Here is a 23,592-nt window from a genome sequence, read left to right as displayed (position 1 = left end):
CAGGAATGCTGTATATCCTGCCATTTGGGTTACAGAAGAACACATCAAAGCTGAGATACCAGCTTTTACAACCAACATGACCTTGAGCTGAGATAACAAGAAGACAGATGGAAAACAATATCTGAATAAAAACTGAGAATGGAAAAACCCCAACATAGATTCATAGATGTTAGGGTCGGAAGGGACCTCAATAGATCATCGAGTCCGACCCCCTGCATAAGCAGGAAAGAGTGCTGGGTCTAGATGACCCCAGCTAGATATTCATCTAACCTCCTCTTGAAGACCCCCAGGGTAGGGGAGAGCACCACCTCCCTTGCGAGCCCGTTCCAGACCTTGGCCACTCCAACTGTGAAGAAGTTCTTCCTAATGTCCAGTCTAAATCTGCTCTCTGCTAGCTTGTGGCCATTGTTTCTTGTAACCCCTGGGGGCGCCTTGGTGAATAAATACTCACCAATTCCCTTCTGTGCCCCCGTGATGAACTTAAAGGCAGCCACAAGGTCGCCTCTCAACCTTCTCTTGCGGAGGCTGAAAAGGTCCAGTTTCTCTAGTCTCTCATCGTACGGCTTGGTCTGCAGGCCCTTGACCATACGAGTTGCCCTTCTCTGGACCCTCTCCAGGTTATCCGCATCCTTCTTGAAGTGTGGCGCCCAGAATTGCACGCAGTACTCCAACTGCGGTCTGACCAGCGCCCCATAGAGGGGAAGTATCACCTCCTTGGACCTATTCGTCATGCATCTGCTGATGCACGATAAAGTGCCATTGGCTTTTCTGATGGCTTCATCACACTGCCGGCTCATGTTCATCTTGGAGTCCACTAGGACTCCAAGATCCCTTTCCACCTCTGTGCCACCCAGCAGGTCATTCCCTAGGCTGTAGGTGTGCTGGACATTTTTCCTCCCTAGGTGCAGCACTTTGCATTTCTTCTTGTTGAACTGCATCCTGTTGTTTTCTGCCCACTTGTCCAACCTGTCCAGGTCTGCCTGCAGCTGTTCCCTGCCCTCCGGCGTGTCCACTTCTCCCCATAGCTTTGTGTCATCTGCAAAGTTGGACAGAGTACATTTGACTCCCTCGTCCAAGTCACTGATGAAGACATTAAAGAGTATCGGTCCAAGGACCGAGCCCTGCGGGACCCCACTGCCCACACCCTTCCAGGTCGAGACCGACCCATCCACCATGACTCTCTGGGTGCGACCCTCTAGCCAATTCGCCACCCACCAGACTGTGTAGTCATCCACATCACAGCCTCTTAACTTCTTCACCAGTATGGGGTGGGATACCGTATCGAAGGCCTTCCTGAAGTCTAAGTATACGACATCCGCCCCTCCTCCTGTGTCCAGGCGTTTTGTAACCTGGTCATAGAAAGAGACTAGATTGGTCAGGCACAATCTGCCCGCCACAAACCCGTGCTGGTTTCCCCTCAGCATAATTTGCCCTGCCGGGCTCTCACAAATGTGAGCCTTGATAATTTTTTCAAAGACTTTACCAAGGATGGAGGTGAGACTGACTGGCCTATAGTTGCCCGGGTCCTCCTTCCTCCCCTTTTTGAAAATGGGGACGACGTTAGCCCTTTTCCAGTCCTCCGGGACTTGGCCCGTGCGCCACGAGCATTTGAATATTCCCGCCAGTGGCTCTGCAATGATGTCGGCCAGTGCCTTCAGCACCCTCGGATGGAGCTCATCCGGGCCTGCCGACTTAAAGGCATCCAGTTCTTCCAAGTGACTCTGCACCACCTCAGGATCTACGTATGGAAGTCTGGTGCCTTGCTGCTGCCTCTCTACAACCCCAATGAGAGACTTGTCGTGCCCCTCACTTAGGAACACTGAGGCAAAGAACTCGTTGAGGAGTTCAGCCTTGTCCCCCCTGTCTGTCACCAATTGTTTCTGCCCATTTAGCAGGGGTCCTATTCCTCCCTGGGCCTTCCTTTTACTCCCTATATATCTAAAAAACAATTTCTTGTTGTCTTTTACTTGGGTTGCCATCCTGAGCTCCATGGTAGCTTTGGCCCGCCTAACTGCCTCCCTACAAGCATGAGCAGAGGAGGTATATTCGTCTTTAGTGATCTCACCCTGTTTCCACTTTTTATGTGCTCCCCTTTTGGCCCTTAGGCTGCCCTGGATTTCTCTGGTTAGCCATGGAAGCCTCCTGGCCCCTTTCCCTTTTTTGCCTCGCTCAGGGATCGTCTTGCTTTGTGCCCGAAGGATCGTTTCCTTAAGGCACAGCCACCCTTCTTGGGCTCCCATCCCTTCAAAACTCCTACTCTGCAGTGCGTCCTTGACTAATCGCCTGAGTGCATTGAGATAAGCTTTCCTAAAGTCTAGGACATGCTGGACAGAGACTTGCAATCCCTATATAAGTGAGATCCAAGAATGCCAAGGTGGGTGAACTCTCTTTCCCTTTCTGCAAATCTTCACTGGAGCACAGGCGCTTCTGTTCACCCACTCCTATCTTCATCTTCCACAATGAGCCTGGGCTAGCCACCCAGTGCTAACACTGAGCAACCTCTGCTGGTAACTATAACATCTCACTGGAGTGGTTTTGTCTATATGTCTGTCCATGTCTGTTTGTCTGTATGCTTGTGTGTGTCTGTTTATATAACTGGTGTGCCCAAACTTGTGTCTCTGTATTTTACGATCATTAAACATGGCATTTTGCCTTATCCCCCTTTATAAAGTCTCACTCTTGATCCGAGTAATTCACAATTTGTATAACAATAATATTTTTACATCATTCATATTTTCCTGCCAATGGTAAATTTTGCTAATTGTTTCTGATGCATTTGTCTCTAATTTCTCTATATTTCTAGTAACTTATCCAAAGATTTCTCCATTATGGCATTTTGCCTTATCCCCCTTTATAAGGTCTCACTCTTGATCTGATTAATTCACAATTTGTATAACAATATTTTTACATCATTCATAGTCAATGGTAAATTTTGCTAATTGTTTCTGATGCATTTGTCTCTAATTTCTCTATATTTCTAGTAACTTTTCCAAAGATTTCTCCATTCTAACAGCAGGAAAACAATTACCATCCTTCATTCAAGTTCAGATTTTACAATGCCTTCTAACAGTTTTAAGAAACTCAAAAGTTTTATAGAGTCAGCAGTGCACAATTCCCCAGAAAACCATCTTTCCTCCTATTCTCTCTCTTTCAAGTCTCTGATGAGAGCATTTGCCTCAGTGAAACTGGTTAGAGACCCATCACAAAGCTTCTACTGGGAGATGTTTTATTGCAGCACAGCATGTTTCCCTTCAGACCATTACCATTCTCCCTGGGTTTCAGGCTGAAAATAAACCTGAAAGGATTTAAAAGTTTGAATCTAATTTAGAAGTTCATTGTATCTCCAGAAGACTAACAGATGGGTATGCCTCCTAGCTTCCCTCATCCTTCTACTGGTGAAGAATTTTATTAGCTCATAATTGTAATGAAATAACAATCACTACATAAAATTAAGACATTTGATAAGGCTTTAAAAAGTGTACATCTTATGGTATTCTGGCAGCCAATAGCAGATGTTGGGCCAATATGTTATATTTTTATTTCAACCTGTTTTTATACCAGGCCGTGAATATAAAAGCTGACTAATACAGTTGTTTTGAGATTATTTTTTTTCTTTTTATTGTTGTTGCTGTTGAAAAATATCAGCTGGACTTTTCAATTTTAATTGAACTTTCTTCAGGAAAGTCTTGTCAAATTTAAGACTGAATTCCTGGACAAAATGTGAAAGTCATCTAGCTCAGTGACTAGGTCTCTTCACCCTGTTCAGAAGAGCAACTTGATCCTGAGTGCTCAAAAGACCATGCTATCACCTCTTACCTCTCCTTCTGGTTTTACATATAAAGTTTCAAATGGTGTTTGCTTCATAGCGATGCAGAATAGAAAACATTTTTAAAAATTCAAAAGTGTTCAGGAGTCAGTGACAGTTTTCTAATCAGTCATAGTCAAAAACAGCATATATGCAATTCTCCCCTTTCAGGAACATTCTCCAAAACGTTAATACCCAATTTCCAGGAAGTAACTCTACCTCAAGAACTTAGAGGTTAGAGAAATGAAGACTGAGTCAAAATGCCTTTTTATCTGCCACAGCTCCATCTGAAGTAACCTGCCTTCAAAACCAACACCATGGTATTTTCCAAGACCAAAAGGTTAATAAAGAACACATGTAACTTTTTGTTGTGGTGCCCATCTGATGAGCTCCTGTATAACAGTGCTTTTTTGCTTTACCCGAGCTTGTGTCTACATATTCAGATTCTTACCTTGCAACCACATCCACAAATTAAAAAGAAAATACAAAAAATACCAAATAGGTCTATTTTAATGGAACAGTAACTTCATCAGTCTCAAAATGGGGGAGGGGGGGGGGGGGGCTATAGAAACCTTAACATTTAAGCCCCAAGGCTTTTCTGTTCTAGGGACCAACTAGATTGATTAAAAACACTACTCTAGTAAAAACCAGTTTGGATCTGGCCTAATATTTGCTTAGCTTGAAAATATAAGTTACAGATTTAAGACAGGCATGCTATGTAGACAGTGAGGATTACATTGTCTACTAACTGTTCAGCTGTGCCTCCACCCTTATAAGAGTTAGCCACCGAAGCTGTAGGGATAGATGTAGTAGCTGAAAGATGGGTGGGCAATTAGGCCACAAATCCTGAGCGATGCCTTAAGGGGTAGGGGCACCAGAAAGGAGCTAACAGGTGCCTTCTACACAGCACTTTCCCTGAAGCAAATCCAGCTCTGGTTTTGGCAGTGGGGAGAGCAGAGTAAAACAGTAACAGTGGCAGTGTATGTGTCTGAGGTTTGCTGAAGGTTTGGTGCTGTTGGGGAGGTGGGGGAGAGGGCCACCTCTTTTTAGCTGTTGAAAAATCAGTGTCTAAATGGCTGCTTGCCACATCATCAGCAAAAAATAGGAGGCAATTCCCTCCCCCAACAGAGAATCTTTGGTCGCTGCTCATGCACTGTGTACTGCCCCTGTTCAGGGCATAAAACTGGGCAGTTTGCAAGCTATACCCTCCAAAAGTGATGTGGGCCCACAGGCTGGGGGGTTACCATCTTCTTTATAAGCACATTCCAGGTATTTTAAACCTTTGTCCAATCCCCCCTCAGTCTTCTTTTTACCAGACCAAAAAATCTCAGCCTTTCTTATAAACCTATACTTGTGCATTTCTTCCATTTTACCCTGCCTCCACAGTAGCCAAGAGCCCCCTTCAAAGGCAGAATGCCCCTTCAAATGCTCTCTGGAATGGCAGGCTTTGCACTGCTTCTTTCTGCTATCTGATGATTAAATGGCATAATCTAGCCCTTAATTATGTATACAAGAGATGATTTTGTGGTTTTTAATCCATACAGCTGTGATAATGCTGGCATGGAATCATTTTAAAATTATATACAACACATTGCTTTTTAAATTAAAAAGTCATCAACTGTGATTTGCCAAGCCATTTTCTGCCCTGCTGCAAGTACTTCCTTGATTAAATCTGAGATATAGTCATTGTCCTGCAAGTCAAAGTGCTATGTGTTCCATTCAGCAAAACGGAGAGCAGGCTACAGGCACTGATGTGCCTCCTTGGCAGTAATCAGCACTCGGTGTTCAGAATGATTGACTCTGTGATTCCACTTTGCTAGCTCACATTTTCATTACCTGTTAGCCACATTCGATTGAAGATTTACTTCTCTGTAAGCAAAGTGCAAGTCTTCCCAGCCTTGTCTGGATTAAAAGGAATAAATCCACAATCACTAACATTAGAGAACTAGTAATCTATTCCCAGACAGTTGGTAAAAATACAAACACCCTTAATATCTAGGTCTAGGGGCTTATTCCTGTAGAAGCAGCAGATCTAATGCTGAAAGAGATGGTGGCATTACTTTGGGTATATTTAATTTAATTTGTATGGATGCTCAGTGCTGTGGGACAGCAGGTTCCCTCTGCATGCTATAGTCTTATATTCTTTCCTTGGGTATAAGTCCTTTGCTCACTCCTAAACTCATCCAGGTCAGGACTACAGGACTCTACTGCCTGTCCCATTAAGGTATCAGGTTCACCCTCATTCTGTGGGGCAGATTCCTTTGCCTCCTCACTCAATTCAGTCCCTCCAGAGAGCACCATGCCGGAATATGCTACATCAGAGTCTGGCTGCGCTCATTATGAGACATGTTCTTGTGATGGCCTGATACCAGCTGACTACTTCCCCACCAACCAAGAAGTTATCATTGTCCAAGTCCTTCTGTAGCATGCTGCATGTGGTCAGGTCCAGAAAGTGGGTTAATTTATTGTAACATAGATCAAAACTATTCCCTCTGAGACAGAAGATAGTTGATAAACTGTCTCTGAGACTGATTTAATTAGTCTGTATAGGACCGTGCAGTTCTACTACAACTAAGTCTTCAAGCCTCTCTGTCTTTCTATGATTCCTGATTCAAGCTAGTGCATCCTCTTAGTATATCTGGGCAGGCACCTATAAATCAGAGTGCTTCTGGTGCCTCTGGGTGGCTCCACTTTGGTTATGCCTTAGAGCAGGGGTTTTCGACCTTTTTTAACAAGTGTACTCCTTTGGTTTCAAAGTTTCAGCTCATGTAACCCTTTATATTGTTTTTTCTTGTTTTTAAGGGGGGGGGCAGATCGAGGCCCCTGCAATGAGGGAGGGAGTGGGGCTGGGGCTGGGGCAGGCGCTGCATAGGTGAAGGGAGAAAAAATTATTTGAGGGGGACTGAGTGCATGCATGCCTCTCCTCCCCCCCAGGTAAGTCTGTGGGGGAGGTGGGGGGAGGGAAAAGGGCTGTGGGGGAGGGGGCAGATTGAGACCCCCATGGTGAGGGAGAGAGAGGGGCAGAGGCAGGAGCAGGGGCTAGGGTGAATGAGGTCCCGGCCAGGCCGGGTCATGGGACACTCCCCATAGTGCAGGAGGGAGTGGGGCAGGGGCAGGGGTGAATGATTCGCCCCTGCCCCACTCCCTACTGCACTGTGCGGGGTCTCAATTTGCCTCCCTCCCAAGCCCAGTCACAAAGAAAGTGAGGGAGGGAGTGATGACATGAGGGAGGGAGTAGGGCTGGGGCTGGGGCAAGTGCTGCACAACCAGAATGGGGCACGCGACTGAGCTGCATGGGGGGCCAGAGGCTCCCACCACTATGCACACCCCCAGGAGGGCATGGGGGTATGTGCCTCCGGATCTGTGCGGGGGGGGGGACATGGTGGGCTCTGCTCAGGGTAGGCAGCAGTGGCATTGGGAGTGGGGCTATGGGAGGGGCTGCACCTACCCAAAAATTCACCATAGCCCCTCCCAGTCCACTCCCAGTGCAGCCCAGCCCAACCGCCCCACCAGAAACAGCCCAGCACTGCATCGGTCCCAAACCATAGTGGCCCACAGCCCAACGTACCCTGCATGCTGATCCAGGGGCATGCACCCCCCATGCCCTACTGGGGGTGTGCATAGCAGTGGTGTTGAGAGCAGGGACCAAATGCAGGGGGCTCGCACACAGTGGCTGCCACCATCACTGCTGCCACCCCACTTGGCCACACACCATGCTGCTTTCCCATGGCTGATCCTGTCTCCACAGGCTACTGATGGGCCTCTTGTCTGGCCAATCATGCACTGCTGAGGGCAGACAAAAAACCTGACCCTCACAGCTCAGCTGTAAGGGGGTAGCAGCCAATCAGAACAGTGAGCTGGGGTGGGGGTGGGGGTGGCACCACAGTGTGCTGCACAGGGCTAGTGGCACCCAACATGTCCCTCCCCTTCCCTTGGGTAAGAGGCGAAACATGGGAATGCACTGAGGAGACTCTGCCGCCATGCCCCAGGGCACACCATTGTCCCCACCCACCCATGTGTACCCCTTACAACCTTTCTAAGTACCCCTGGGGTTATGCGTACCCATGGTTGACACCCTCTGCCTTAAAGTACTAAGAATGCCTGCCAACTACGTTAGGTACCCTCTGGAATTAGCATACCTTGCCATCACATCTGCCTCACACAGTCTTTCTACTAGGACCTCATTCTCAAACCTAAATAGATCACATGAGGTATGCAGCTGTACACGGGACATTGCAAACTGTCTCTCCTTGATGTCAGAGGCACCTCTTTAAGTTTAGGTCAACTTCACACTGTCTGGGAAAAGCTATCACAATTAGAGATTTCTGGGACCTTCCTTCTGGTAGTGGAGGGAAGAGGGAAGATGTTTGATTTTGAGGACCAGGCTTGAGTTCATAATCAGGTAGAGATGCTCTTCACTGGGGTCCACTTGCACTGCCTCCCTGTATCACTCCTCTTTTTTCCCCACATAATCTACATAGGTATGAATTTAGCTGAAATATCCAACAACTGCATCCTGCCCTATGTATTATTCCCTCACCTGGCTGCTCTATGCATAGTTCTCTCATGGTTTTCGACTACCATCTAGCTCCTCTGCTGCTGATGGCTTGTCAGGAAGTTGTCACTGCTCCCCCAGGTGCAGAGTTACTTTTTGGATTAGAGATTGACCGCTCCTCCTAATCTGGCAAGAGGCCCCTCTGGAAATCATATATCAGGAGATGACAGCATGGATGCCTACCTATTAGCATCTTCTTTCTGCTCCATGGAAGCTCAGGTAAGGGTGAGTTACATAGTTACATATAAGCAGTAAAGATCACCTTTCATTAAGCAATCATGGGTGCAGCTGCATGTGTACTTTACTGTGGAGCTAATTTACTACCTCTACAATAAAGCATCACTGTCTACACATGCACCAGTATTAGGGTTCAGTAAATTAATTAACTCAGCAGTAAAATAGTACTGTTAGAGACAGAACTATCCTACAGCAGAGTCATTTACTGCATAGAAATGCATGTGTGGATAGTCACCAGGACTGCAGCAGTTTCAGCTGGGGCAGAGCAGCCCTGGGCTGGCAGCAGGCTCGGGGGGAGGCTCAACCACATGGCTCTTGCAGTTTTGGAAGTCTTGTGCCCCAGCCAGACCCTCCACTGCCTGACACCACCATCCAGAGCCCAGGGCTGACCCCCAGAGCCTGCTGCAAGCCCAGGGCTGCTCCATCCCAGCTCAAACTGCTGCAGTCCTGGGTGCATGTCCATATGCTGCAGGGGTGTAGGTTGTGGCCGTGTTGGTCTAAGGACATAGGCAGACAAGGTTCTTTGGGTGAATCTGATATCTTTTCTTAGACCAACTGTAGGGACAGTAGAGATATGTTGGCAGGTTTTGCATGTCTTGTCATGGCACGGTCTGGATCCATTTGGTGTGTTCTAGGCCATAGAAAGTTTGCTTCTAGTGATGAGGTTAACAAGGTTTGGTGCTTGTTTGATGGCTAGGATGGGTGGGTCTGGGAAGATCACTTTAAGAATAGGGTCTCCTTCTAACATGGGTTGCAATTGTTTGAGGATATTCCGTATGGGTTCGAGGGAGGGGTGATACATCATAACCAGTGGTGTGTGATTTGTGTGGGGTTTTCTTCTCTACTGCAGCAATTCTTCAAGCGGTATCTGAGCGGCTCTTTCAAACATGCGATCTATCTTTCTGGAGGAGTGTCCTTGTTGAGTGAAATAAGCAGACAAGGTTCTTTGGGTAAACCTGATATCTTTTATTAGACCAACTTAAATAGTTGAAAAAAAAATTTTTTTTTAGCAAGCTTTCAGGTTTAAAAACCCTTCGTCAGGCTGAGGAAGTCTCTGCAGTTGGTGTGTGCTCTTCCTAGATGGAATGAAAAGTAAAGAAGCCAGAGGCTGGACTGGTATGCATTAGGCCTGTGTGAAGCAGCTAGTATTCACTTCAGATTCAGATTTGGCTGATTTGGGGGACAGTGATTCAATTTGGTGATTTGAATCACTGTCCTGAATCGATTCGGCCGAATCCGATTTGGAGATTTAGCTGTTCCCAAATCTCTGAATCAGCCAGGCCCATCCCCCAGAGCCTGGCAATGGCTGCCCTGCCTGCCTCAGCTCCTGGCACTTGTTAAAAAAAAAAAAAAAAAGGCCTCGACTCAGTGGGTGCTGCCGGGTGGGGGAGTGATCCCCACTGTGCCCTGCTGCTTGGGGGGGCTCTACATGAGACCCCCAAACCCCCCCCCCGCTACCCCGGCCACCACAGCTCCAGTCCTTTAAGAAAAAAAAACCTGAGAAACCCCCGGATTCACTGCTCCTGCCGGTGGGGGCCAATTCCAGCTGCCCCCCACTGCCATGCACCACATGGGGGTTCTTCCATGAGCCCTCCAAAACCCCGAGGCTGCTGCAGGAGCGGTGAGTCCTGGGGGTTTTCTCCGTTTTTTTTTTGTTAAAGGGCCAAAGCTCTGGTGGGTGGGGCACCTGTGGGGAGGGCTGGAGGAGTGGGGGGGCATCAGGGGCTGATGCAGAGCCCCCCACACAGCATGGGGCAGGGGGGCAGCAGGGATCACACCCTGCCCGGCAGCCCCCGGTGAGCACCAGGACTTTTCTTTAAAGGGCTGGGAGCTGGGCTGGGTGGGGCAGCCATGGGGGGAATGGAGAAGCAGGCGGGGGCTGGGGGCTGGCAGGGGTCCCCCCATGATCCCCTCCCCCAGCCCCCTCTCCCACACCCCTAGTACTTACCGCCTTGGAGTCAGCTGTAGCTCCCTGCTGCAGCCACCAGGGACTGCCCAAATCACTGAAACTCTCCAAATCTTTTCTGAAGATTCAGAGAGCTTCAACTTGATAAAGACCTTTTAATTGGTCCCCTGATTCAATTCAGATTCAGAGATTCTGAGATTCGCACAGCCCTAGTATGCATGCAAGACAGGCAGTCAGTGAAGATGTAAATTGAGGAGTTAGTGGGTGAGAGACCCAGCCTGTCTCTCACCCCCTGACTCCTCAATTTATATCTTCACTGACTGCCTGTCTTGCATGCATACCAGCCCATCCTCTGGCTTCTTTACTAGTCATTACATCCAGGAAGAGCACACACCAACTGCAGAGGCTTCCTCAGCCTGATGAAGGGTTTTAAAACCCAAAAGCTAGCTACAATTTTTTTTTCCAACTATTTAAGCTGGTCTAATAAAAGATATCAGATTCACCCAAAGAATCTTGTCTGCCTATGTCCTTAGACCAACACAGCTACAAACTACACCCTTGTTGAGTGAAAGTCTTCTTAAGATTAGTGAGGAGGCAGTCCCAGGTGTTCTCTTCAGTGCAAATGCGGTGGTATCTGAAAGCTTAGCTATATATCACAGCTTTCTTGGTGTGTTTAGGGTGATTGCTGGTTCTGTGCAGATATGTATGTTGGTCTATGGGTTTCTTGTATAACATGGTCTGTATTTTACCCTTCTGGATACTGATCATCATTTCTAAAACGGAGACATTGGTGCTGAAGTATTAAAGAGATAGTTGAATGGAGGGATGATGATTGTTCAATTTCTGATGGAACTCAAACAGAGATTGCAGGTTTTCAGTTCAAATGATGAAGATGTCATTGATATATCTTAAGTATAGAAAGAGTTACACAGTTACATATGCAGATGCTGCACACAGGATCAGCTGATTTCAGGTTTCTCTATGGTCCTCCGGCAGATGATGCCAGAGTTTATTGCTCTGCACTAATTGCGCATGTAGATGCACCCAATGTTTATCACTGTAACTTGCACTTGTAAAAGTTATTTTAAAACAATTCCTGTCTTCAAAGCCCTTCATTTCAATTACACAATTCTCCTATAATCTTCTTTCATGTTCATCAAAGTGACTGGAACTTACCTCAAATATATTAATGATTTCTCCTTTATTAATGTATCCAAGACTTGCATTTCATGGTTTTGGCACCAAACCAAATGAAATCTTGACTACAAATAGATTCTGGAAGTGTACTGAGTGTGGCGCTGGATTTAGGACCCAGCACTTACAACTTTGTTCTGGGCAAGCACAACCCTCAGACCAGCCATGACCTTTCTATTTGATAATAGGCAAGTTTATTGATACAGAGTGATAACAGAATAGCAACAATACAAACAATCAAGCAAATTCTATATCAGGCTTGTCCAACATATGGCCTGCAAGCCATTTTCTGTGGCCCGTGGTGCTGCAACAGGAAACAAAAGTAAGCGCTGTTTACTTTCGTTCCCACCCCTTGTCCCTCCCCCAGCCCCTCAGCAGCTTTCTAATGGCTGCTGAAGGTCTGGGGAAGGGACAAGGTTCCCACACGCACCGCATCAGCTTGGCATTGCCAACTCAGTGTGTGTGGGAAGAGGAGTAGCTGGCAGCAAAAGCGCAGGTCATGGGTGCAGCGTGGGGTGGTCCTGGGCAGAGCTTGCACTGGCCAGCACCGCGGGCGGTGAGCGGAGCCCGGCCAGGCACACACGGGGCAAGGGGAGTGGGGACAAAACACCCCCAGGCCCTCCCCGGTCAACTTCACCTGCGCTAAATCGCCACTTGCACCTGGCTCTGCCCCTCGGGGCTGTGGCTGGGGAGAAGGAAGCATCATTCCGGGGCCCCCAAGCCTGCCTCACTCCACGCTCACCTGCGTGGTTCATATTCCTGGCATCAGGTGGAGAACTTGCAGCCGGGGGCTGCCTGGGTGCTGCCGCATGCCCAGCTCGCAGGTCCCTTTGTGAGTGTATGACGCTGGCTCGGGCTTGCTGCACCGCCTCCACTTCCTCCTCCTCCCTCCCCTGCAGAGGAAGCCCCTTTTTTTTTTGCTGGGTCCAAGCTGGGAGCCGCCAGGCAGGCTTGCAAGGTGCAACAGGGCCTGGGGCAGGGGGCCTGTGTGGCCTGGGTCCCTGCCCCGTGGCTGTTCCACCTGTAGAGCCTGGCATGTGCAGGCTGCAGCATCACGACCCTTGCCCCGCTCCTCCTGTGCATCCATAAGAAGCTTTGTTCTTATAACTCGAAAGGACCCCATTAAAGGTGGAAGCGACAGGAAGTTCTGTGGCACCCTTGTAAGATTCTGTCTTATCCAGTCTGATGCCCGGTGTAACACAGGCCATAGAATTTCACCTGCCGAATTTCACCACTTCCTGTGAGGTCTTTGAATATGGTTCGCTGGCCCACTGGGTGATAAAAAATTCATGATCCAGCCCCACATTCAAAAAGGTTGAACACCCCTGTTCTATATCTACCAATCCTAGGGCTGTCATCAGAGTCAAAGTACATCTGGTCAGGATGCAGACTCCACTCTGAGGCACTTTCTCTTAAGTGTCAGCAGTCTGGAAGTGAGATCCTGAGGCCCACAGCCCCGCCAGTGGGGTGCATGAGATGTGCTGCTGCTGTGCCTTTGGTCCATGGTGGCCTTGGGGACCTTTCCCAGGGGACGGAGATGGGGGACTCCTCTCAGGAGCAGAAGGAGGAGGAATGGGGAGGGATGGAAAGGAAGAGAAGGAGGGACAGGGAGGGAGCCTTTGTTAATATCAAGTCTCTGCTTTTGTATTCTTCTTCCCCCTTGATGACTTCTGATGACTCTTGATCTGTGGCTATCTCTGGTTGGTTGTCTCTCTGTGGTCACACATCCATGTAGCCTTCTGGGCCTTGTCCTAATTTGGTCTGTTCCCCCAAAACCAGGACTCAGCTCCCTGCCACCCCACCCCACCCCACCCCTCACCAGCTGCTCTGAGGCCTTGTAGCTGGTGTCACTTATTTCATGTTATGGAACAGTATGGAATATACTTCCTCATTTCCCAGGCTGTGTGTCCTTGTTGTGTTAGATAACCTGTCTGCTTTCAGGCTGTGATCTCGTGTTATGGCATTCCCCCCAATTCTCAGGCTGTGTCCATCCATTGGCCTTGTCATGCTAGACAGCCTGTCTGCCTCTAGGGATATATGGAACTGTGTGTGTGAAACCCAGGCTCTTACAAATCAATTAACCCCTGCTGCCCATCTTGAACCCTTATAATCCATATAGCTATACCTATAAACCAATTCCTAAAAAACCAACCTTTAAATACCATTTTCAAGCCAACATTGAGTTCTGCTGGAGTAAACTAGAGTCCAAATATTTATTTTGAGTTTTTGCTTCCTTGTTCTGTAAGAAATGTAGGGGCCATTAAAAGAGGCTAAATTACTGATACTTAAGATTCTGGCCAGATTTTGAAATATTAGACTTGAAGGCAAGAGTGGCTTAATACTCAATGTACTGAACATTCTCAGACTGCAACCAATTCAGCAAGTGTTGTGAATACTCAGAAATCTGGCAATTTGACCATTTTTGCTTGGGTTTCTAAACAAGAATGATTTTAGGCAATCGAGCTTAAAATGTTGGTCCCTTAGACTATTTTACCACTATAAATACCAGTTGATATAATGCACCCAGCCAAGTGAAATGAAGCCAAAGAACAATGTAGCATTTCTCTGACCATCTGCAATATGATAACTTTTGAAATTCATAAAAAAAAACAACACACACATTCTCAGCATCAAACGGGAAGAAGCCTATCAATTTTGGTGCTGAATGCAGAGTAGTATTGTAACAAAAGAAGTAACTCAGACAGTGATCATTCATTCCCTTCATGTGTGTGTCTAAGGCCTCATGCATGGAAGAAGACGTAATTTGGGATCAAGGATCAGATCCCAAGTCATGTCATTACTACTTTCAAGTTCAGGGGGAATCCAGGCCCATAATCCTGGGCTTCTTCCACACTGGCAAGTTGAAAGATGAGTGCCTACAGGTCCGGTCAGGGCCAACAACCAGCTGATTGTTGGCTCCTACTCTGGAACATACCAGGTCTTAAACTAGCCCCAGTGCAATCCACAGGCCACAGGAAAGCACCAGAGACTTGAACCAGCCAATCCAATCCTCTTCCTTTACCTGCTCTGCTGCTCTGCTTTCTATTCCCTGCCCTGTGCTTCCTGCATAATCTGCCCCTTCTCTTTCTGCTCTCTGCTCTGTCCTTCTTTCATTACATGCTGCTCTGACTTCTGCTCCCTGCTCTAACTGCAACTGTGCTGCCTGTCCCCTCCCTCAGCTCTGGTGTGCCACACACACAGGCTGCCCATGCCACTTGTGGCATGTGTGCCACAGGTTGGCCACCCTTGGGTTAGATGATGTCTTAAGGTCTCTTCCAGCTATATTTGTACACTGCTGCACCTGGTCAGACAAGATCACTTATCTTTGTCCAGTCAAACCTCATTTTAGTTCACTTAAGCATTACCCATTTGGTGCTGCTAGCAGAGATATCTGATGGGGTGTGGCAATGGAAGAGATAATTAAAGTGAGGTTAACCCTGAACACCAAGTTAAGAGTTTTGGTTTAAGGTTAAAAGTAATTAAAGGAGGCAGTGATGAATGACTGAAGCACAACTGGTGTTACAATACCCAGGATCCTCTACCAAATGGACAGAGTCAATGGTAAATCAGTGCCATTAAACTGATAAAGCAAAGAAAATATGAGGAGCAGTACAAATGACTTATAAATAAAATGTAGCAGTATCCTTCATACTGCTACAGATTCAGGTGTGGTGTCTTCCTGTCCCTCCCACTACTTTTCAGCTCAGGCTACATAAGCAGTCCCTAGTATTAAGTCCATACAATATCACCTATTGTTTATGACAATGAGCAACATCTTATTAAAACGCTACCTAGGTATGTAGTAAACTCAGACACTCAAGTTTTGAGAGCAAGGAATAAACTGAAGGCTGTGGCAAGTACTGGTAATAGGATCTTACATAGACTAGAGAAAAATCTTTAACATAAGAAATAAACTATTTGACAGAATCATAGAATTTAGAGGCCATATATGGCCCAAAAAGGCCATATAGTTTACACCTAGACTGATTCCTAGATTTAGGAAATCTGTATTTATATGAATCCATCTCTTTTGCAATAAATAAAAGGTGGGAAAAGAGTATCAAATACAGTTTTAAGGATAAAATGCAGCTCCTGTAAATTTAGAGTTGCGAGTAGTTCCCCGCCACCCATAAAATCCCTCTTCCACAAGCTGTGAGTCAACAGGGATCAGAACACCACCAACACCATTTCTATGCTGATTTCTTCCATGTTTCATATTCAACTAGACATACATTGTTGAAAGCAGAGGTCAAGTTCAATTATCAGCTTACAGAACAGTGATGACTAAAACAAACTCATATGGAAAATGCAGGCAAAAAAGGACAAGCTCAAATGAGGACATGATTTTATGTATTTATTATTAGGTAAAATGGAAAAAAGGCAACCCGATGCTGGTGAAAAGAGAAAAGGAAAGATAGACAAGTCTCAGAGAGAAAAGGGAATATAATAAACAAGCCCCGAGTACTGAAACAAATACAGCGTGTATACCTTGCATCCTTTCTTACAATATACAGTCGCCATATATGCGCATTTAACTTGCGCAAATTCAACTATACGCGGGGTGGGAGGGGGGCAGGGCTTGAGTTTGAGGCAGAGGCAGAAGGCTTTGGCAGCGTGGTGGTGGCCTGGCGGCACGCAGCCACCCCCTCCCCACCACCCCACGCTTAAGATTTCTCAAATTTGAGATTCAGGCTTCTCCGTGGTCCTTAAGAAGCCATGAAAATATAATATTTGACTTATATTGTGTATTGCCACTAATGCACACTCCCCTGTAGATGAATGATCTATAGAAATTATACAGCATACATAGATGTGCTACGTAGAGGGCAAAGCAAATATGACTGCCATTGTCAGCAAAGAGGGAAGGAAGAATTATGTGAATGAACAGAGGCTGACTCAAGAAAAATGTCACAAGGCAGTGAATCAAGATGATCAGAATAGCAAGGGGGAAATAGCAGCAATGTAGAAACTAGAGAAAGAAATTGGCACAAAGCACTGAGTCAGCACACACATTATGTTAGAAGCAGCAGTGGTGCTAGAGTTCAGGGAAAAAGGAATTTTAAAAACACACAAAAAAAGTACAGGAGTACAAATCATACAGCATGGGCAGGGTGATAGAAAATTGAGAGTAAAGGAGATAAAATTGGAGGGTAAAGACTGGAAGGGCAGGAAAGCTAGTTATAGAATTTTCTTGCCCTTATGAGGAAATGTTACAAAGCAACACGATATGAATGACAGGACTAAGAACCAAAAATGGCTGGAGCAGACTAGGGCAACAGCTTGTGACAGCAGATGCAAGGATGCAGACAGTACCGGGTAGAGTGCTATAGGCTGTAGGAAGTGGAAGGATTTGAACAGAAAGCTACAGCTACTGAAATAAGAATAATTTTCTTTATAACACCTCCATCCTTACCTGGGACAGCTAAAACAAATTAAACTAGTTAAAAATAGATATTATAGAAGTCAAATAAAATACTGAAGACTAAAAAAAAAATATTTCAATGAATTTAAGGTAAGTTAATTGAACGAAATGGACAATTCCTTGTTCAGCTGTTTACAGTCTGCAAATATATTTGATTGACTCATAATTGTGCACCTCTTAAGCATTATTACAATACGCAGTTTGATGAATGTGCCATAAGCTGTGAATCTGGAATGATATGGATCATCCCACAGTAACATCTGAACTGTAAAGTCTGGGCAACAGGCAGTACCTAAAAGTATGCCAAGTCCTATAACCTTCCAGAGGTCTATCACAGATATGAAGCAAATTTGCTTTCAGTTATTATACACCTCAGAGCAAGTCAATGCATTAGAACAGGTGTACATTTGTTTGACATCTTGAAAAGTCCAGAGCTTGACTTGGAACCTTAAGCATTGCCAAAATGTACATTTAAAATAGTATCATAGTAAGGACATTTATTAAAACAAGAATAAACCCTGTGTCAGATCTTCCGTTATGGTATATCTCCATAGGTTACCTGAAGCCAATAGTATTACAGCAGTTTACACCTGCTAAGGATCTACCCTTTTATCTTTAGTCTAGGCACCCCCAACAACTGGTTTTGGCACTTTAAAGCTACTTACCCAGCAGTATGTGTGGTCTTCTGAGATACTGAAGTTAATGGATCTCACTCTTGGTGTTAATGCAGCCTGAGCAAATGAGAGCAGATTCCTTTACCTAGTAGCATCCACCATGACCTTGCCTCTATCACGTGCTCCTTCCAGTCCTGTATGAAGGGAAGAAGGGCTGATTGACAATGACTTTCTCTCGGTTACGTTGCAACATGACGCCCACAGCAAGTTTATAAATCAAAGCAGGAGTGGAAGATGTATGCATGATGATGTTCACACTGCCAGAGTTGCTGCAGGGTATGTTCTTTGAGTACTTATCAACATGGACTCTGGAGATAACTGGCAAGCACTATCCTCTCTCAGTGGTGGGTAAAGGATTCATAGTTGATCAGTCAAATAAAGATAGCAATACTGCACTTTAACCTGATTTTGAGAGCATAATAGTTAACAAAAATCAGTTAGTTATTTCATGTGGCTACTTTACAGATCTCAGAATTTAGCACATTTCTCAAGCAAGCTGTTGATGTCGCTCAACCCTAGGGAGCATGCCTTGACAGTTGAAGGAAAAGGTTCACCAGTAAAGTAAATTGACTATCAGTGGAAATGCAGCATGTGTCTTATTTACCAAACCCATGTAACAAAAACTAATTGAAAATCACCTGGATAAAAGTGAACTAAAATTCAATTCTTTGTTAATTAATTTCCCCACAACATTATCCTTTTTGTGGGTGTCAAGGGTTCAAAAACTATCTGGATTTTTTCTCTCGGGAAAAATATTTATAAAGAAGAAACCCAGACCTCAGCATATGAAAAGGATAGCATATATAAGCAGCAAGCCTAGAAGAAACAGAAAAGGAGACTGATCAACAAAGAAAGTTATATTTAAAGGTCAGGATGTGTTGGGTGAAGCACAATTTGCCAAACATTAGGCTTCACCCATACACATAAAAAAGAACAAAGAAAGTAGAACAATTTTGAAGTAATATTGGAGTAGAAATTAAAGCTGATATAAGAACTGTCTAGAACTAAATTTAAAATTGAGGCAAAATATTAAAGACAGGCAACAATTTGAAGATGGGGCAAAGACAGGGTGGCTAACAGTACGGAAGAGAGTGTGGGAAATGGAAATAGAAATTACTATTTTCATGGTAGCAAAAATTCAAAGAGTTTAATTCAATCAAGTTGGGAAGGGCTGGATAACATCCATCCTAGAATCCTAAAAGAACTGTCACATGAAACAATCAGAGGGGGCACACTGCATAACTAAAGAATAGCAAATGTAGTACTTATATTTACAATGGGAGAAAATGTGATCAGGCAACTACACATTTGTTAGCCCGACTTCAATAGAATACAAGGATTTGGAACAATTTTTTGAGGGAAAGAATAATTAGAGCAGTGACAACAAATGGAAAATGGAATAAAATGAAAGGCATAGTCACCAAAGGGAAATTGTTGCATCCCAACACTTTTCTTTGATAAGATAACTTATTTCCCAGACAAGGAAATGCAGTAAATTGTATCTATCTTGACTTCAGCAATGCATCTGATATAGTGCTATATGAAAAATTATTAATTAAGCGAGAAAAAAAATAGAGAGGTGTAAAATAGGGAGGGTGCTGGCATAAGGGGGGAAGACAAGAGATTATGCAAAACAGAAAAGTATTGGGTTGAAAAGAGTTCTAACTAGTAAAGATTTCCAAAGATGAGTCTTGGCTTCTTTAATATTTTCAATGACACAGACAAAATGTAGGAGTATGCAAAGGAAGTGGGCTAATGACACCAAGTTGGGAGGTACTGCTAGTGTGGAAGAGAGCTGGAATATCATACTAAAAGCAGTGTATAAGCCTAAGGACTAGCAAAACAGAAATGGGACATTTAATAGTTCAAAATGCAAAGGGACTAATAAACATTTCTGCTATTAGTTGAGGCTTATCAGTTGGAAACAACAGAAGAGGAACAAATATATATTATTCATGTCACCATACAAAACATTGTTCAGATTTCATCCAGAATCCTGTGAACAATCCTGATCACCCATGGTCAAGAAATACGACGAGGCTGAAGCATATGCAGAGAAAGCCTATTAGGATGATCAGGAGAATGGAAACTAAAAGAGCTAGGCACATTAGCTGAGCAAAATGAAAGCCAAGAGGAAATATTATTCCTCTCTATAAATACATCAGTGTGGGTAAACACCAGGTACAGAAGAGAACTATTTGTACTAACACTGTCCTTTGGCTTAAGAACAAATTAATATAAAATCATCCATGATTAACATTTAGGCTGGAAACAGGAAGATGTGTCTAAGTACCACAGCAATGAGGTTTTAGAACTGCCTTCCAGTATGAGTTATGGGGATAAAATCGTACCTAAGTTTAAGATGGAGCTTGATTCTTATGGCTTGGTCGCTTGCAATAGTAGAGGACTGGATTTGATCACCCTTCATAGTCCATGTTCCCATGGCCATATACCCATGGTTCTCTGCTCAATAACTTCAGAGAGAAGATGTATTCTTTCTCAGTCTCTGGAGTACTTCTTTTTGATAAGAGATGCCAGTAAGCAAGGCACCATCAGTGACAACAACATGCATCTATTCTGCTGGGGGTGGGGGAATCTTCCAATACTGGGTATTGAGAGATTCTCCAGTGCTAAGGTCTGTACCAGCAGAAGCCTCAGTACAGTCCCGCTATTCTTGTAGCTTGTTTGTGGACTTTGGCTTATTGTTCTTCTTCAGTGTCAAGGAAGCTTTTGAGGATTATTCTGGTGCTTTCCACATTGCTGATGGTTCTTTCAATGCTAAAGGTCTTAGTGAATCCTGCAATGAGGACAGCAATTGTGCTACTATCAATGTACATGCTAAGTTTTTCTAAAATGTAGTGTATCACCTGATGCCCAATGATGTACGGCACAGTTCAGGCACAATGGGTACAGGAGTCTTGGAATCCAGATTTTCTGGGTCTGACACCACTCACAGAGGTATTTCTAAGAGACGGATTCCTCCTGGCATTTCAGGACTTTCATTGGAGAATGAGATGATTAGAATGTGGGAAGTAGCATAAGGATAACTATTTGCTATAGTTACCCTAAGGGGGCTCAGCCCATTACATGATTATTAATGTTAACATATAAAGCCCCCATAAGATTGAAAGCCCAAAGGTTTTGAGTTCATCATTTTGAGGCATCTGTATGGAGAGTAAAGGGCCCAAAGAAACTTGAGGACACTTAATCTAACCAAGATGTTGAAATTAAAAAACTGAAGATTGTTCTGCAGGATTTCAGTGATTGTTAAATAACTTTGTGATAAGAAGAATGTTTAGTTCTCCTGGTTGTTTCTTTATTGATTATCAATTACTTACCAGAAATAGCTGCTGTTCAGAAATAGATGCACTTATACAGACTTATTAATATAGCATCTTCAAAAAATAGCCAGGCTACACACCCTTCTCCAAAGCCATCAGTGCCAGTGTGCAAAGATATCCCTCCACGCAACAGTTCCAAATCTCCACTGTGCTGGCACTCCTGTGTAAAAAGTCTGACTACCTTATCATTTATACCAGAATAACTCCAGTGTAATACTTCTGATGTCATTGCAGCTACAGCTGTGTTAAAACAGTGAGAGTGTGACTCACTATGTCTAAAACTAGCCAGACTCTTTGATTCAATAGGTATGGATGGAAACTAGTAAGGGATGTAAAAGTCATTCTAGCATTTCTCCTAAACCAAAGAGGAAACATCCAATATTCAAACATCAAAAACAGCCGAGTAAGCTAGCGAAACAAAAAATGATCGAGCAACCCCCAATCTAACGTCAGTGACTGCATCTACATGAGTTGCTGACTGCACAGTAGCTCATTACTTCTGTGCAGCCAGCATCACCTAAACGCCATTCAGTAACTAGAGTTACCGTGCAGTCAACATCTTGTGTAGATGCGTCTAGTATAGAATTTCTTGTGGCAGTGGTTGGTGTTAACATACAATTCCAAAGGAAGGTCTGAACCTCGATAGAAACCATTCACCAAGGCATTTTTTCTGTTCTTCCTTAGCCCCCCTATTCCTTTATCTCCAGTGTTCCCCTTCTCTACTCCAGCACATTTCCCAGAAATCCTGCTTCATCTTCCTGAACCTGACACAATTCTGAAAAGGCTTTGTGGTAAATCCCAGCCTAGGAAGTCTAGAACCCCAAAAGCAAGATGGAAAAGGAAAGAGAGCTTCTAGAAACTTAGGAGGGGAAAGCTATGGGGGTGGTTGCTGGAGATGGGGTACTAACCAGAGCAGGCATCAGACTTGAGTCTAATTCTAGATTATTGGACACAGGCAGTGGGAGAGCGGGTGGGAAGAGGGAGAAAAGGGGAATTCACCTATAAAAAATGGAAAAGAGAAAAAGTGACTAGTTAACATTCCTTTAGCCATCCTTTACTCTCAGTTAAAACTTCCCATCTTCCTATTCTCAGTTAAACCATAGGAGATCTATCTGCATTGACTAACCTAGAACCTTTGCCTCTGTTGCAAAGACATTTTAATTGTAAGCCTCTATTTTCAAAAGATTATTTTTTTGCCAAAAATGGGGATGAAGTAGCAGGCTTGTTCACAGCATAGAATGGGATTTTTATGGACAGTTAGGAAAAAATCCACTTGTCTTAACCCAACTATAAAAATATGATGGTTCCATAGTTTCATAGTTGGTAGGGTCGGAAGGGGCCTGAGCAGATCATCAAGTCCAACCCCCTGCCACGGGCAGGAAAGAATGCTGGGGTCAAATGACCCCAGCAAGGTGTCTATCTAGCCTCCTTTTGAAGACCGCCAGGGTAGAAGTGGGCACCACTTCCCTTGGAAGTTGGTTCCAGATCCTAGCCACCCTGACTATGAAGTAGTGCCTCCTGATGTCTAGCCTGAATCTACTCTCCGTCAACTTATGGCCATTACTCCTTGTTACTCCCACTAGTGCTCAGGGGAATAGGGACTCTCCCATTGCTTGCTGGTCCCCCTTGGCCAGTTTATAGATGGCCACCAGATCCCCTCTCAGCCTTCTCTTGTGGAGGCTGAACAGGTTCAGGTCTTGTAGCCTCTCCTCATAGGGCCTGCCCTGCTGCCCCCTGATCATGTGAGTGGCCTCCTCTGGACCCTCTCCATGTTGTCCACATCCCTCCTGAAGTGTAGCGCCCAGAACTGCACACAGTACTCCAACTGCAACCTGGCCAATGTCATATATAGGGGGAGGATCATCTCTTTGGACCTGGTTGTGATGCATCTGTGGATGCATGACAAGGTGCGGTTAAGCCTTCCTAACTGTGTCCCCACATTGGTGGCCCATGTTCATCTTGGAGTCTATAATGACTCCCAGATCCTTTTCTGCCTCTGTGTTGATGAGAAGGGAGTTCCCCAAGCTGTAGGTATGCTGTTGGTTCTTTCTCCCTAGGTGCTGTACCCTGCACTTGTCAGTATTGAATCCCATCTTATTCTCATCCGCCCACCCCTGTAACCTGTCCAGATCCAAATGCAGCCTGTCCCTCTCTTCTAGCATGCCCACTTCTCCCCACATCTTAGTGTCATCTGCGAATTTGAACAAGGTGCTTTTCACCCCCTCGTCCAAGTCACTGATGAAGATGTTGAACAGTGCGGGTCCAAGGACCGAGCCCTGGGGGACCGCACTGCCCACATCCCTCCAGGTCAAAAATGACCTGTCCACCACCACTCTCTGGGTGCAGCCCTCCAGCCAATTGGCAACCCATCTGACTGTGTAGGCATTGACACCACAATCTCCTAATTTTTTAATGAGAATGGGGTAAGAGACAATGTCGAAGGCCTTCCTAAAGTCCA

At 45.1% G+C, this 23,592-nt stretch overlaps 1 long non-coding RNA gene across 1 annotated transcript in view; it reads right to left on the bottom strand.

Moving 5' to 3' along the window:
• The window catches only part of LOC109285750 (uncharacterized), a 52,608-nt gene extending 34,263 nt beyond the window's left edge, over positions 1 to 18,345 (bottom strand). The window contains exon 1 of the long non-coding RNA XR_002093576.2: positions 17,785 to 18,345. This is a non-coding gene — a long non-coding RNA (uncharacterized LOC109285750). The remainder of the gene's footprint in view (positions 1 to 17,784) is intronic.
• Positions 18,346 to 23,592: the final 5,247 nt, after the last annotated feature.

This window comes from Alligator mississippiensis, chromosome 5 (assembly GCF_030867095.1).
Source record: "Alligator mississippiensis isolate rAllMis1 chromosome 5, rAllMis1, whole genome shotgun sequence".
NCBI lineage: Eukaryota > Metazoa > Chordata > Crocodylia > Alligatoridae > Alligator > Alligator mississippiensis.
Note: the sequence above shows the minus strand (reverse complement) of the source record. Positions and strands in the feature narration are given on the sequence as shown.